Source organism: Prionailurus viverrinus, chromosome B3 (assembly GCF_022837055.1).
Source record: "Prionailurus viverrinus isolate Anna chromosome B3, UM_Priviv_1.0, whole genome shotgun sequence".
In the NCBI taxonomy this organism is placed as follows: Eukaryota; Metazoa; Chordata; class Mammalia; order Carnivora; family Felidae; genus Prionailurus; species Prionailurus viverrinus.
Window position 1 is genome coordinate 61,107,214 of NC_062566.1, and position 16,459 is coordinate 61,123,672.

At 38.3% G+C, this 16,459-nt stretch overlaps 1 long non-coding RNA gene across 1 annotated transcript in view; it reads left to right on the forward strand.

The window, feature by feature from the left end:
- Window positions 1-15,812, forward strand: part of LOC125167496 (uncharacterized) — a 421,392-nt gene extending 405,580 nt beyond the window's left edge. Inside the window, exons 11-13 of the long non-coding RNA XR_007152801.1 lie at window positions 11,531-11,657; window positions 12,384-12,532; window positions 15,596-15,812. This is a non-coding gene — a long non-coding RNA (uncharacterized LOC125167496). The remainder of the gene's footprint in view (window positions 1-11,530; window positions 11,658-12,383; window positions 12,533-15,595) is intronic.
- The last annotated feature ends 647 nt before the right edge of the window (window positions 15,813-16,459 follow it).

Sequence of the window (16,459 nt, forward strand, 5' to 3'; positions counted from 1 at the left end):
ATGTTAGCAGTTTGTATTGTCATGTAGTTATTTTCATTCATCTCTGTTTCTCACACTCCCTTGTAAGTTTCTCAAGGATAAAAATTGTGCCAGTTAGTTGTTTACATATAGTAAGGTCTTAAAATAGTTCAGGAGAAGAAATAAAGGGAAAAAAATGGCATTTTAAGTGGATAAGAAACATTGGGTAGCATTATAAATAAAATGTATTTATTTACCACAGAAATCAGGGAAATACATCATATTGGATGATTAGATTCTCTTCAAAGAATGCAAGCCAGTATAAGATTGCAGAAAAGCATGTGTTTTAAAAGTAATTTTAGGGGCGCCTGGGTGGCGCAGTCGGTTAAGCGTCCGACTTCAGCCAGGTCACGATCTCGTGGTCCGGGAGTTCGAGCCCCGCGTCAGGCTCTGGGCTGATGGCTCAGAGCCTGGGGCCTGTTTCCGATTCTGTGTCTCCCTCTCTCTCTGCCCCTCCCCCATTCATGCTCTGTCTCTCTCTGTCTCCAAAAAAAATAAAAACGTTGAAAAAAAAATTTTTTTTAGTTAAAAAAAAAAGTAATTTTAAATATGAGTTGTGTTTAAAAAATTTTTAATGTTTTTATTTATTTTTGACAGAGACAGAGAGACAGAGCACGAGTGGAAGAGGGGCAGGGAGAGAGGGAGACAGAATCTGAAACAGGCTCCAGGCTCTGAGCTGTCAGCACAGAGCCTGATGCGGGGCTAGAACTCATGAACCACGAGATCATGACCTGAGCTGAAGTCTGACACTTTAATGACTGAGCCACCCAGGCGCCCCTAAATATGAGTGTTTATTAGCGAAGATAGTAGTTTCTTCTACCCTTACTACATTTCACTTACCACACCATCTTCAGTAAGTAATTTGGTATTAAACAAAATAAAATCCCATGGTTAAACTGAACATTTCACTCTTCAGCAGTTGGTGCTACCATTGTTGGAGGATTCCCCAAGCACCAAAGAAACAGAGAATGAATCTAAAATGAAAGGGTAAGCCAGGAAGCGCAAGTAGAGAGATTTGGAAGAGATGATAGGCCAGAAGTCTGGGTCGCTTTAAGAAACTTAAAGCTACCTGGATGGCAATCAGACACTCAAATTTTTGCTGAAAAAATGTGTACCTAATTCTGCATTCACAACAGCATTGGCATGCCTAATCAACTATAGTTATACCTACAAGTAGACCAGGAAAAATGAAGTAAATCCTATTTCATTGGGAAAATACTAACATTTGATTCCTTTCCAAAGCTCCAAGATGCCATATGAATGAAAAATTGCCGAGTGTTCTGAGCTACAGAATCATCTGAAATGGCAAAAGTTACAATCTCACAAGTCAAGGCAGATATGGTCTGCTTGGCTCCATAGCCCAAACTGGATTCAATTTCCCAAGTCTAGTTCACCTCCAGGAATGCAAATAAACACTGCCACATGAAATAAAGGTGGGGAAAGACCCAGGCTGATAAGTTGTGATGTATACATTCAAATAGGAAAAGGAAAGTCAGAAACCAAGTTGAGATACAGTCCTGTCAGAGTGCTCTAAATTGACAGATTGTGGCCTTGTAGTTATCCAATTTAGTCACATTTTTATAATTAGATTACAAAATGAAAACCTGTTATTCTGAGCAATAGTCTTACAAGTATTCAATTTTCAGATTTCCCCCAAAAGAAATCATTTTCCCCATTATTCATGATTACAAATGGTCCTTTCTCAGTGTATCTGAAAGAGACTGTATAACCTGTCCTTGTCCAATGTTATGGAAGTTTATACTTAAGACCTAAGTCTTCACAGGCAGATGCCAAACGATGAAGCCATCTCTAAAAAGTTCAGCCATCTAAAAGATTCGAAAAGGTTACAGGACCTCAGGTGCCACTTATTGAAAGTGATATTTATCACACAATCTAGCTTTACTCAGTTTATTTATGTACGCTGCACTGATTGTAGAACAAAATTATAAAGAAATGTATTTGCACTTGTAACCTAAGGCTACTGCAGGTACCCTACAATTTCTGGAGCATATCCAATTCAATCTAATTTTATTCTTTTTAACAAATTAAATGTCACTTAATTTGTATACCTTTGTAAAACTTTTCATACAGTAAATTTACAATTCAGAAAACAAAATTATCCACAAGTAGAAGAATTTCTTTTTTTATTTAGAAAAATACTATCACCATGCCTAAAATGTGTGTTAAATCTAAATATCTTTCTGTTTAAGATATAGTCTCAGAAAGGACTATCCAGAGACAACAACCCCTTGAGACCCACTCTCAGGCAGACACAGTGTAGGATTAACATGGAATAGTTCAAGTCAGTAGCCATTTACTAACTGTTTCCTGAAGGTTGTTACACACCGAGCTTGATTCTGAGCAGATCAGAATGGCCGCAAACCTTCTGGGTTGGTCCTTCAGGCTTCAAAGGGACAATCTTCTCTTTGTCAAACTCTCCAGTAAATGGGGACTGGATGTTGCACTGACTTCCTCTAACTTGTTCTTGGCAACATCACTGGAATAAAGGCGCCCAAAGGGAACCATGGAGACCCAGCTCTCCCCTGGAGAGCAACAGAATAATCCAGGAAAGGCTTTTCAGGCTAGTCTCCTTTTTTATTTTTAAGTTTATTTATTTATTTTGAGAGAGAGATTGAGAGAGAGAGAGAGAGAGAGAGAGAGAGAAAGGGGTAGAGAGAAAGGGAAAGGGAGAGAATCCCAAGCATGCTCTACACTGTCAGCGCGGAGTCCGATGCAGGGTTTGAACTCACGAACCGTGAGATCATGACCTGAGCCAAACCCAAGAGTTGGACACTTAACTGGCTAAGCCACCCCAGTGCTCCCAGGCTAGTCTTCTCGAATGGTTTACTGGACTGTTTTCGTTTCTCTATTTCTTTCTTACTTCCTGAAACTGCTGAAGAGATGGAAGTCTCTCATCTTTTCAGGGAGATTGTTTTTCCCTTTGCATTTTAGGTCTCTTTTTTGGTGACTTCTTCACTTTATCTTCTAACTTTTTTTAATGAAATTTATTGTCAAATTGGTTTCCATACAACACCCAGTGCTCATCCCAAAAGGTACCCTCCTCAATGCCCATCACCCACCGCCCATAAACCCTCAGTTTGTTCTCAGTTTTTAAGAGTCTCTTATGCTTTGGCTCTCTCCCTCTCTAACCTCTTTTTTTTTTCTTCCCCTCCCCATGAACTTCTGTTAAGTTTCTCAGGATCCACATAAGAGTGAAAACATATGGTATCTGTCTTTCTCTGTATGGCTTATTTCACTTAGCATCACACTCTCCAGTTCCATCCACTTTGCTACAAAAGGCCATACTTCATTCTTTCTCATTGCCACGTAGTATTCCATTGTGTATATAAACCACAATTTCTTCAAACATTCGTCACTTGATGGACATTTAGGCTCTTTCCATAATTTGGCTATTGTTGAAAGTGCTGCTATAAACATTAGGGTACAAGTGCCCCTATGCATCAGCACTCCTGTATCCCTTGAGTAAATTCCCAGCAGTGTTATTTCTGGGTCATAGGGTAGGTCTATTTTTAATTTTTTGAGGTTTCTCCACATCCTCGCCAGCATCTATAGTCTCCTGATTTGTTCATTTTAGCCACTCTGACTGGCGTAAGGTGAATTCTGAGTGTGGTTTTGATTTGTATTTCCCTGATGAGGACCGACGTTGAGCATCTTTTCATGTGCCTGTTGGCCATCTGGATGTCTTCTTTAGAGAAATGTCTATTCATGTTTTCTGCCCATTTCTTCACTGGATTATTTGTTTTTCGGGTGTGGAGTTTGGTAAGCTCTTTATAGATTTTGGATACTAGCCCTTTGTCTGATATGTCATTTTCTAATATCTTTTCCCATTCTGTTGGTTGCCTTTTAGTTTTGTTGATTGTTTCCTTTGCTGTGCAGAAGGTTTTTATCTTCATGAAGTCCCAATAGTTCATTTTTGCTTTTAATTCCCTTGCCTTTGGGGATGTGTCAAATAAGAAATTGCTGCAGCTGAGGTCAGAGAGGTTTTTTCCTGCTTTCTCCTCTAGGGTTTTGATGGCTTCCTGTCTCACATTCAGGTCCTTTATCCATTGTGAATTTGTTTTTGTGAATGGTGTAAGAAAGTGGTCTAGTTTCATCCTTCTGCATATTGCTGTCCAGTTCTCCCAGCACCATTTGTTAAAGAGACTGTCTTTTTTCCATTGGATATTCTTTTCTGCTTTGTCAAAGATTAGTTGGCCATACTTTTTTGGGTCTAGTTCTGGGGTTTCTATTCTATTCCATTGGTCTATGTGTCTGTTTTTGTGCCAATATCATGCTGTCTTGATGATTACAGCTTTGTAGTAGAGGCTAAAGTCTGGGATTGTGATGCCTCCTGCTTTGGTCTTCTTCTTCAAAATTCCTTTGGCTATTCGGGGCCTTTTGTGGTTCCATATGAATTTTAGGATTGCTTGTTCTAGTTTCGAGAAGAATGCTGGTGCAATTTTGATTGGGATTGCATTGAATGTGTAGATAGCTCTGGGTAGTGTTGATATTTTAACAATATTTATTCTTCCAATCCATGAGCATGGAATGTTTTTCCGTTTCTTTATTATCTTTTTCAATTTCCTTCATAAGCTTTCTATAGCTTTCAGTATACAGATCTTTTACATCTTTGGTTAGGTTTATTCCTAGGCATTTTATGCCTCTTGGCGCAATTGTGAATGGCATCAGTTTCTTTATTTGTCTTTCTGTGGCTTCATTATTAGTGTATAAGAATGCAACTGATTGATGCACATTGATTTTGTATCCTGCAACTTTGCTGAATTCATGTATCAGTTCTAGCAGACTTTTGGTGGAGTCTATCGGATTTTCCATGTATAATATCATGTCATCTGCAAAAAGTGAAAGCTTCACTTCATCTTTGCCAATTTTGACGCCTTTGATTTCCTTTTGTTGTCTGATTGCTGATGCTAGCTCTTGCAACACTATGTGAAACAACAGCGGTGAGAGTGGACATCCCTGTCGTGTTCCTGATCTCAGGGAGAAAGCTCTCAGTTTTTCCCCATTGAGGATGATATTAGCTGTGGGCTTTTCATAAATGGCTTTTATGATGTTTAAGTATGTTCCTTCTATCCTGACTTCCTCAAGGGTTTTTATTAAGAAATGATGCTGAATTTTGTCAAATGCTTTTTCTGCATCGATTGACAGGATCATATGGTTCTTATCTTTTCTTTTATTAATGTGATGTATCATATTGATTGATTTGCAAATGTTGAGCCAGCCCTGCAGCCCAGGAATGAATCCCACTTGATCATGGTGAATAATTCTTTTTATATGCTGTTGAATTCGATTTGCTAGTATATTCTTGAAAATTTTTGCATCCATATTCATCAGGGATATTGGCCTGTAGTTTTTTTTTTTTTTTACTGGGTCTCTGTCTGGTTTGGGAATCAAAGTAATGCTGCCTTCATAGAATGAGTCTGGAAGTTTTCCTTCCCTTTCTATTTTTTGGAATAGCTTGAGAAGGATAGGTGTTATCTTTGCTTTAAATGTCTGGTAGAATACCCCTGGGAAGCCATCTGGTCCTGGATGAAACTCTTATTTGTTGGGAGATTTTTGATAAGTGATTCAATTTCTTTGCTGGTTATGGGTCTTTTCAAGCTTTCTATTTCTTCCTGTTTGAATTTGTGAAGTGTGTGGGTGTTTAGGAATTTGTCCATTTCTTCCAGGTTGTCCAGTTTGTTGGCATATAATTTTTCATAGTATTCCCTGATAATTGCTTGTATTTCTGAGGGATTGGTTGTAATAATTCCATTTTCATTCATGATTTTATCTATTTGGGTCATCTCCCTTTCCTTTTTGAGAAGCCTGGCTACAGGTTTATCAATTTTGTTTATTTTTTCAAAAAACCAGCTCTTGGTTTCATTGATGTGTTCTACAGATTTTTAGATTCTATGTTGTTTATTTCTGCTCTGATCTTTATTATTTCTCTTTTTCTGCTGGGTTTGGGGTGTCTTTGCTGTTCTGCTTCTGTTTCCTTTAGGTGCTGTTAGATTTTGTATTTGGGATTTTTCTTGTTTCTTGAGATAGGCCTGGATTGCAATGTATTTTCCTACCAGGACTGCCTTCGCTGCATCCCAAAGCACTTGGATTGTTGTATTTTCATTTTCGTTTGTTTCCATATATTTTTAAATTTCTTCTCTAATTGCCTGGTTGACCCATTCATTCTTTAGTAGGGTGTTCTTTAACCTCCATGCTTTTGGAGGCTTTCCAGACTTTTTCCTGTGGTTGATTTCAAGCTTCATAGCATTGTGGTCCGAAAGTGTGCATGGTATGATCTCAATTCTTGCATACTTAGGAAGGGCTGTTTTGTGACCCAGTAGGTGATCTATCTTAGAGAAGGTTCCATGTGCACTCGAGAATAAAGTATATTCTGTTGCTTTGGGATGCAGAGTTCTAAATATATCTGTCAAGTCTATCTGATCCAATGTATCATTCAGGGCCCTTGTTTCTTTATTGATCCTGTGTCTAGATGATCTATCCAATGTTGTAAGTGGAGTATTGAAGTCCCCTGAAATTACCACATTCTTATCAATAAAGTTGCTTATGTTTGTGATTGTTTTATATATTTGGGGGCTCCGGTATTCGGCGCATAGACATTTATAATTGTTAGCTCTTCCTGATGGATAGACCCTGTAATTATTATATAATGCTCTTCTTCATCTCTTGTTACAGCCTTTAATTTAAAGTCTAGTTTGTCTGATACAGGTATGGCTACTCCAGCTTTCTTTTGACTTCCAGTAGCATGATAGATAGCTCTCCATCCCCTCACTTTCAATCTGAAGGTGTCCTCAGGTCTAAAATGAGTCTCTTGTAGACAGCAAATAGATGGGTCTTGGTTTTTTATCCATTCTGATACCCTATGTCTTTTTGTTGGGGCATTTAGTTCATTTACATTCAGTGTTATTATAGAAAGATATGGGTTTAGAGTCATTGTGATGTCTGTAGGTTTCATGCTTGTAGTGATGTCTCTGGTACTTTGTCTCACAGGATCCCCCTTAGGGTCTCTTGTAGGGCTGGTTTAGTGGTGATGAATTCCTTCAGTTTTCATTTGTTTGGGAAGACCTTTATCTCTCCTTCTATTCTAAATGACAGGCTTGCTGGATAAAGGATCTCGGCTGCATATTTTTTCTGTTCATCACATTGAAGATTTCCTGCCATTCCTTTCTGGCCTGCCAAGTTTCAGTAGAGAGATCTGTCACTAGTCTTATCGGTCTCCCTTTATATGTTATATCATGTTTATCCCTAGCTGCTTTCAAATTTTCTCTTTATCCTTGTATTTTGCTTCACTATGATATGTCGTGCAGATCGATTCAAGTTATGTCTGAAAGAAGTTCTCTGTGCCTCTTGGATTTCAATGCCTTTTTCCTTCCCCAGATCAGGGAAGTTCTCAGCTATGATTTCTTCAAGTACACCTTCAGCACCTTTCTCTCTCTCTTCCTCCTCTGGAATCCCAATTATGCATATATTATTACATTTAATTATGTCACTTAGTTCTCTAATTCTCCCCTCATACTCCTGGATTTTTTTATCTCTCTTTTTCTCAGCTTCCTCTTTTTCCATAATTTTATCTTCTAATTCACCTATTCTCTCCTCTGCCTCATCAATCTGAGCTTTGGTCGCCTCCATTTTATTTTGCAGCTCATTTACAGCATTTTTTAGCTCCTTCTCTGTTTCTTAGTCCCTTGATCTCTGTAGCAATAGATTCTCTGTTCTGTATACTTTTTTCAGGCCCAGCGATTAATTTTATGACTATTATTTTAAATTCATTTTCTGTTATATTGCTTAAATCGTTTTTGATCAATTTATTAGCTGTCGCTACTTCTTGGAGTTTCTTTTGAGGAGAATTCTTCCATTTCGTCATTTTGGATAGTCCCTGGAGTGGCGCAGAACTGCAGGGCTCTTTCTTTGTGCTGTCTGGAGTAACTTGCGTTGGTGGGCAGGGCCGCAGTCAGACCTGATGTCTGCCCCCAGCCCACCGCTGGGGCCACAGTCAGACTGGTGTGTGCCTTATCTTCCCCTCTCCCAGGGGCAGGACTCACTGTGGGGTGATGTGGCCCCTGTCTGGGCTACTTGCACACTGCCAGGCTTGTGGTGCCGCTTCGATGAGATCTGCCATATTAGCTGGGGTGGATCTGCAAGGTGCACAGGGGCGGGAGGGGCAGACTCAGTTTGCTTTGCCTTTGGTGGTCTGCTTTGGGTGGGGCCCTGTGGCACTGGCACCAGGAGGGGGCACACCGTCAGAGGGATGGATCCACAGAAGCACAGCTTTGGTGCAAGCAAGTTCCGTGAGGGGAAATGGTTCCCTTTGGGATTTTGGCTGGGGGATGGGAGAGGGAGATGGTGCTTCCCAGTGCCTTTGTTCCCCACCGAGCTGAGCTCTGTCCTCCAGGGCTCAACACCTCTCCCTTCCATTGTCCTCTAGCCCTCCCGCTCTCTGAGCAGAGCTGTTGACTTATAATATTCCAGATGTTAAGTCCTGCTGGCTGTCAGAACTCACTCCAACCAGCCCCTCCGCTTTTGCAAGCCAGACTCGGGGGCTCTGCCTTGCTGGGCGGGCTGCCCCTCCACCACCCTGGCTCCCTCCCGCCAGTCCGTGTAGCTCGCACCACCTCTCCACCCTTCCTACCCTCTTCCGTGGGCCTCTTGTCTATGCTTGCCTCCAGAGAGTCCATTCTGCTAGTCTTGTGATGGTTTTCTGGGTTATTTAGGCAGATGTGGGTGGAATCTAAGTGGTCAGCAGGAAGCGGTGAGCCAGCATCCTCCTATGCCGCCATCTTCCCTCTTCCTAAAAAACTCTTCTAACTTTTTAACTTATCTTCTTACTTTATTACTTTTCATTAACTCTTTTTGTCTCTGGTCTTCCTTTCTATAGCAACCTGTTATGTACTTGAGGAATGCAGTATTTTATTTTGTAAAGGATACGAGTGATCATTCTTTAGAGTCTTCTTACCCCAGTTTAGTTCTCTTCCCCACCCCCCCCCCCCAGGTTGCTTTTTTTAGTTTGTTTATTTGAGTCTCCAGCTTTGGCATGGAAGACTTTCCTCAAATGTCTCGTGGTGCTTGATTTCACACTCATCTCTAAGCATGGGGCTGTATAAATTGATTTGAAGATCTGAGCTTCAGAACAGGGTTTGCTTGTAAGACTGAAGCAGAGTTTTACTGAATCATCATCTGACTGATTTGCTTTACCAGGTAAACCCCATTAGCTTTAGCTCTTTGTAGGCTATTGAGAGTCCCTGAGAAGAATCCTATAAGTCATTGACCAGAGGGTACAGTACCGGCTGCTAGGATTTTGGAAACCAAATGGAATCAAGAGTTAGAAATGAGATGTCGTGTTCAGGTGGAGATACTCACTTATGTTTTTCAGTCAGCGCCTCCAGTCTTAAAACAGATGTGTGTATCGTCTTGCTTTCAGCCCTACATTGACATATGGTTACAAATTCTTGTGTCTTTATATTTATTGTTTATGTAATGATTTATCAGTTTTCCTGCCTGCCAGCTTCAGGTCAGCTTTCCAAGTTCTGCTAAGTCAGTCACTACTAGTATATCTATTTTTCAAGTTCAAAAATGTGAAGATATTGGCCATTGCCAGTTCTTTGGCCTCGTGACAGTAAGCCTATGGATCTCAATGAGCAGTATTGCTTCCAAGGGGTACGTTGCAAATTTGTGGAATGGTTTTTTTGTTTGTTTGCTTGTTTTTGGTTATCACAATGATTAGGGGATACTGCTGACATTTGATACACAGGAGACAACTTCATTTTTGTTATTCTATAAATATTTTGCCCATTGAATCATATCACAGTCCCACTCCCAGATAAGAATTGTGGCTATAGACACATGTCTGATATATAGACTCTGAATTCTGCAGAAATGCCCTAAGTAAAAATTATACTTTTTTGCACTTGTAAAGGGAATTTTGATTTTTTTCACTTTGATCTGATCACAAAGAAAATTTTCCCTTTTCTAATGTCTATTTATCCACTCAGAAATGCAAATTAGTTCTGCTGATTTTATTAAGCTGTTGTTTTTGTTTCCTTTCACATTTTTAATTGCATCCTTCATGGGAATGCATAATTAGGCCTTGAGTCTAATTTATGATAAATACAATTTATTCAAATATTTAACAATAATTAATGGCAGCCTCAAAAAGAGCAAGATTAATAAAATCTACAAACCAATTTTTATTTTTTATTTTTTACAAACCAATTTTTAAATTGGTAATTCCCTTACTATGAGTTCCTCATGGTTTAAAAGCCACAAAATGGAAAAATGAAGTGTTCTCATGCCAATAAGAATACCCTTTCAATTCCTGGAAGTTAATATTTCTATCACACATGTATTTATATTAACTCATATCTTATTTCCCCTGTGATTTGCATCATCTTGTATTATTCTACATCAATGATAAACTTCTAGAAAAGGATTAAAATAATGTATGTAATGCTTCATCTTCAAAACTTCACATGAGAAGTCAAACTGTCAAAACTAATCAACCCATTATTTTTCTGCAAAGGGAGGATAAATGTACATTGGTCATATTATGCTAAAGATCTGCCAGATAATCTTATTAAATAATTTATACAATATCCTGTTGGCCTACTGTAGTTAAAAATAATAAAAATACTTCTTATACAATTTAACAGAATAAATTGCTAATATTAGAGAAAATCATTTTCCAAGCACATCACCATCAGAGGACTAACAAATTTAAACTGTTCAGAGCAATCCCACTTACTAAAAAGTTAATATATAGCATATCTACCATGTCTACTTCTTAAGTGTAAGTCATTCATCATAGTAATTTTATTTCTTGAACTATTTACATAGGATTTACTGCACTAAAGTCATTGGTAAACATCTTTGTTTGCAAGGGTAGCTTAAGAAATATATATATGTATATGTATATATATATATATATATATATATATATATGTATGTGTGTGTGTGTGTGTATATATATATATATTTGTGTGTGTGTGTGTGTTTGTGTATAACATTGCCACTGCATTCACAAAGACACAATTTGTATTATATTTTAAAGCAGGATTTCAATGCTCAGACTTTTGCAGGCAAAAAATACTAGTAGGCTCAAAAGTCTATTGTTTCTGTGCCTATAAATTACTCTTCTATTAATTTCCCAGATGTTTCCAGCTTGCCATAGCTAGTTGAATACAGGCTAGTAAAAGTCTCCTCATTTCCAAATCATGCATACAGTAAATATTTTAGAATGTCATAGCCTTTTTTTTTTTTTTTTCAAAAAGAAGCTTCAGAGGAGCTCAGAGGATAAAACCAGGGGACTATCTATGCATATCAAATATTTTATTTCTAAAGGAAAAGGAAAAATATATCAAGTGTATCCCAAACACAAAATATTTTAAACTCATAGATCTATGGGAGTGTATTAAGAGGGTTTTGAAAGTGTCGTTCACACCCAGCAATAATAACAAAGCCATATAAGCCAAAAAATAATCACTTTTCTTGTATCCAGCAGAGAACTAACATCACAAAGCAACCAAGTAACCTGAAATATAAGAAGAGACAAGTCCCTCCAAAGAGAAAGGAAGTGATCTCTGGCTCAGTTCTAAGAGAATATGTGGGGAAGAGATGCTGAGCACCATGTAAGTAAGATTTCATCTAAAATTTTTAACAAATTTTAAGGGCTCACTGTAAAGTAGCAAGAGCACATAAAATCCCTAAGAACTGCTGACTCAAGGGGGTTCCTCTTGCAGGTTCTTTTCTACCAACATTCACAGCTCACCAAGGAAAAAGACTGGGCAGGACAAGAGACCAGAGAAATCCTTCCTCAGTAGTATAGGCACTGCTATGGAAAAATCCCAAAGCCCCACCAGAGCCTTCTCCCCTGTGGAATAAAACTCTTAGTCCAATGGGCAAAGGGCAGAAAGCCTGGTGCTTCCAGGGGAACCTGGGTGGCTCATTTGGTTAAGCATCTGTCTGACTCTTGATCTCAGCTCAGGTCTTGATCTCAGTGTTGTGAGTTCAAGATTCATGTTGGGCCATGCACTGGGAATGGAGACTGCTTTAAAAAAAAAAAAAAGAAAAAAAGAAAAAAAAAAAACACCTCTTGCTTTTAGGGCACAGATGCATAGAAAAATTCCTATATTCCTGGAGAAGGGAGAGAAAACCCAGACCACGAGTGATCCCCGATTGCTGGGGAGAAGCTGGATTTTCTCACACATAACACCCACCATGGCAAAATTTGGCTGCCACATGGAGAAGAAGCAGGGTCACTGAGAAAGCTCCCCACTGAGATCCAAACACAGATGGCATGCCTAAAACTAAAGCTGGGCTAGGATGCACAGAATCACCTTTGCTCTGACCTCTAGACCAAGAAACACTGAGTTGGAAGCACTCACAGTTTTCCATTGTAAGAAAGCCAAGAAAACGGAGACAAAACTGCCTCTTAGGCACAAAGAAGGACAAGAGCAGAAGATGGAGACGAGATGTTATGAAAACTCTCCAGCAATTACATAAGGTAATTCTAGAAAGATTTGCAATGGGTTGTGCACAGAAGGTGATCATAGCAACAACACACAAATACAAAACAGCTTACTCCTGACTACTTGGATACACACTCCAACATTTATGACCTAGTAGAAAAACCTTGCCCATTTCTGGACATAACTTCTGTTTACTTCAATCTTTACTGTTGTACATAAATGCGAACATTTATAAGAAAAAAAAATCTCCTGTTAAGAGACTAAGGAATAATCATAACCAGACCCAAGATGAACCAGATATCAAAACTATCAGAAAGGGAATTAAAAATAAGTGCTCTTAATATGTCAGTAGGTCTAGTTTAAAAGATGGACAAAACGTATTAGGAGAATTTTAGCTAATAGATGGAAAAATATAATGAAATACTAGAAATAAAAAGCATGGTAACAAGATGAATACCTTTGACAGGATCATAAGTAGACTCAACACAACTAAGGAAAGAATCAGTAAACTTGAAAAGAGGATAATAGAGGGGTGCCTGTGTGGCTCAGTCATTTAAGCATCTAACTCTGGATTTTAGTTCAGGGCATGGAGTTCAGGCAAAAAATCATGAAGTGATAGAGGGATGGATATGTTTGCTATTTTGCAGTGATAGTTTCATTTGTATACGTATTTCAAAATTTACCAATTATACCCATAAAGGTGTGCAGTTATTTATATCAATAATCTCACGTTTTGTGAGATGAGGCCTCGCATTGGGCTCTGGCCTCGCAGTGTGGAATCTGTTTGGGATTCTCCCTCTCCCTCACTCTCTGCCCCTCCCCCACCCATGCACACGCTCGCCCTCTCAAAATAAATAAACATTAAAAAAAATAAAATAGGACAATAGAAATTTCATAAATCAAAGCACACAAACAAAAAGGAGTGAAATCAAAACAGAACAGAAAGAGTATCCAAGAATGACCAGTCTAAAGTTTGTATTATTGAATCCTAGAGAAGAAAGAAAAAATTAGACGACATATTTGAACATACAATGGCCAAGAATTTTCCAAAAATGATAAAACGCATCAAATCAAAAATATGAGAGATGAAAAATTAGAACAGAAGATAGGAGCGAGAAGCATTTGGAGTATACAGTTGTAAGTTTCTTTTACTACACAGGAAGTAATAGAATATTTGAAGGTAGACAGTTACTAATTAAAGATGAATATTTAAAACCCACTAAAAATTCAAAGGGGTATAAATAAAATATAATTGTTTTTTTTTCAACGTTTATTTATTTTTGGGACAGAGAGAGACAGAGCATGAACGGGGGAGGGGCAGAGAGAGAGGGAGACACAGAATCGGAAACAGGCTCCAGGCTCTGAGCCATCAGCCCAGAGCCCGATGCGGGGCTCGAACTCCCGGACGGAGAGATCGTGACCTGGCTGAAGTCAGACGCTTAACCGACTGCGCCACCCAGGCGCCCCAATATAATTGGTTTTTAAACAAAAATCATAGCGTTATATTGTGGAGTTTATAACCCATCATACAGGTAAAACTTGTGGCTATAGCATAATGTCAAGGGAGAGAAGAAATAGAAGTACACTATCAAAAAGCTCATCTACTCTGTGTAGTAGGATACCACTTGAAGGTAGGCTGTGATTAAAGATACATATTATAAACAAAAGCAACCACGAAAATAACAAAAGGAAGAGTTCTTGAAATTTAGAAAGCATATCCGTGGTTGGTTGGGGATGCCAGTGGTTAAGGGGCAGAGGTGGGGTCATGGAGTTGAAGCAAGAAAGTATGAAGTAATAGAGTGATGGGTATTCTCACTATTTTGACGGTAGTGATTGTTTCATTTGTATACATATTTCAAAACTTGCCAATTTATACCCTTAAATATGGGCAGTTATTTAGGCTAATTACACCTCAGTAAAGCTATTTTTAAGAAACTCTGGCGACCAAACAGCCTATTTTTTAAAAAATGAGCAAAATATTTGAAAAGACACTTTCCCAATGAAAATATATAAATGGTCAAACAAAAGATGAGAAGGTGCTCAACATCACCAGTCATTAGGGAAATGCAAGTTAAAACTACATTGAGATGTCACTTCACTCCCTTAAGGTGTCTGACAGCATTGAGTGGTGATGAAAAATCAGAACAACTGGAACTCTGATACATTGTTGCTGGAAATGCAAAATAATACAGCTGCTTTGGAAAATAGTTTGGCAGTTTCCTACAAAGCTAAACATACTTATCATAAGACACAGCAGTTCTGTTCCTAAGAGAAATCCAAGAGAAACGGAAGCTTGCATTCTTACAAAAAGCTATACATGAATGTTTCTGGAAACAATCTAAATGTCCCCAAACCCGTGAATGGATAAACAAACTGTGAAACACCCATAAACAAGGGAACACTACTTAGAAATAGAATACATTGATACATACAGCAACACAAATGGATCTCGAAAATATTTTACTGAGCAAAAGAAATGCAATGGAACATTTACTATACGATTCCATTGATATAAAATTCTGAAACAGGCAAATCTAATCTACAGATTAGCAAATAGACTGGGGGGGTGCCTAGGGCTGGGGTGGGAAGAGAAGGGCTGGAAAGCAGCACAAGAGATCTTTTTGGAGGGATGGTACTGTTCTAAATCTTGATTGTGGTAGTGGTTATGTGAGTGTAGAAATTTGTCAAAATTCATCAAGCTGTATGTATAAAGTGAGTGCATTTTATTTTATGTAAAGTTCACTTTAATAAGGCATAGTTCAAATCAAAAAAGAAAATTTAAGGTCATGGTGGCAGTCAGTGAGGAAAAAGAAATCACCCCAGGTCCTTTTATTTGCACTAAACCCTGGACTTAACTTTATTAACTGGAATTTTGTAGATGGGTTCCTAAACGAATTCTGATATTCAGTAAGAAAAAAAAAATCTTACCTCCTCACACTACAACCCCTTTTTAAAGGTCTTATAGTAGTAGAGATTAATGCTATAAAGTTTTTAAACTACATTTACACACTCTTAACAATAAAGAAAAAGCTGTTTTCTAGATGTGCATTCTACTTAATAGAACTATCCATTTATTTTAATCCTCTTAACCTTTCAAGGATGAACTGCTTGATAATTTCAACATCAGAAAAGCCCCTAGAAGGCTTCTTCTGTTACGTGAAGAATTGGTATAATGTTAACTTTCAAAAGCAGAATTCCAATTAATATGGACTATGTCAAACAACAAATAAAATATGCACAGAAGAGAGATTGGAAAAAACACACACCAAACTGTCAACTAAGTTGTGGTACTATGGGTGGTAACTTCCTCTTCTACTTACTGGTATTTTATAGTTTCTAAGGTCATAATATAACTTTGTGATAAAAATGTGTAAAAATTATTTCTAATTGTTTAAACACAAATAAAAAGATAAATACATTTCTCATTGTCCTGCATACCTCTTTATCTGAAAGTTTTAGGCATCTGACATGGACAATGTTTAAAGATGAGCAGAACATACATGCTGTGGCTAACTTCTGAATATTTTCCTAATTTTGAAAGGCGAGTTTTCCTACCTAGAGTGTCTATTTTCTAGAAGCTTGATTTGAGCAGCTGTATAAACACATATTGAAAATTCATACTTTGGCAATAGAAAGCTAAGCAGAGGCAGAGAGCATATTCTACAGGCATCTGGCCTTAGGTCCTCTTCCCCAAGGATACTGACCTCTGAATAGCATTGACAGCGAGGTCATCCATCTGTCCTGAGATGGCTCTACTACTGGCATTTCCCTTGACTTCATAAAGAATAGGGTGGCCAGCTCCACCCTCTTAACCTTCTAAGGAGCTGCTAAGTTACTCATCAAAACCAGACCTAGGAGACGTTTTTCCTCATTTTTACTCTTCAAATTTCTACACATTTCTTATACTATCTACAAACTCCAAAGTATTCTGCCTTTTAAAGCAAGAGCCTGAAATTCCAGTG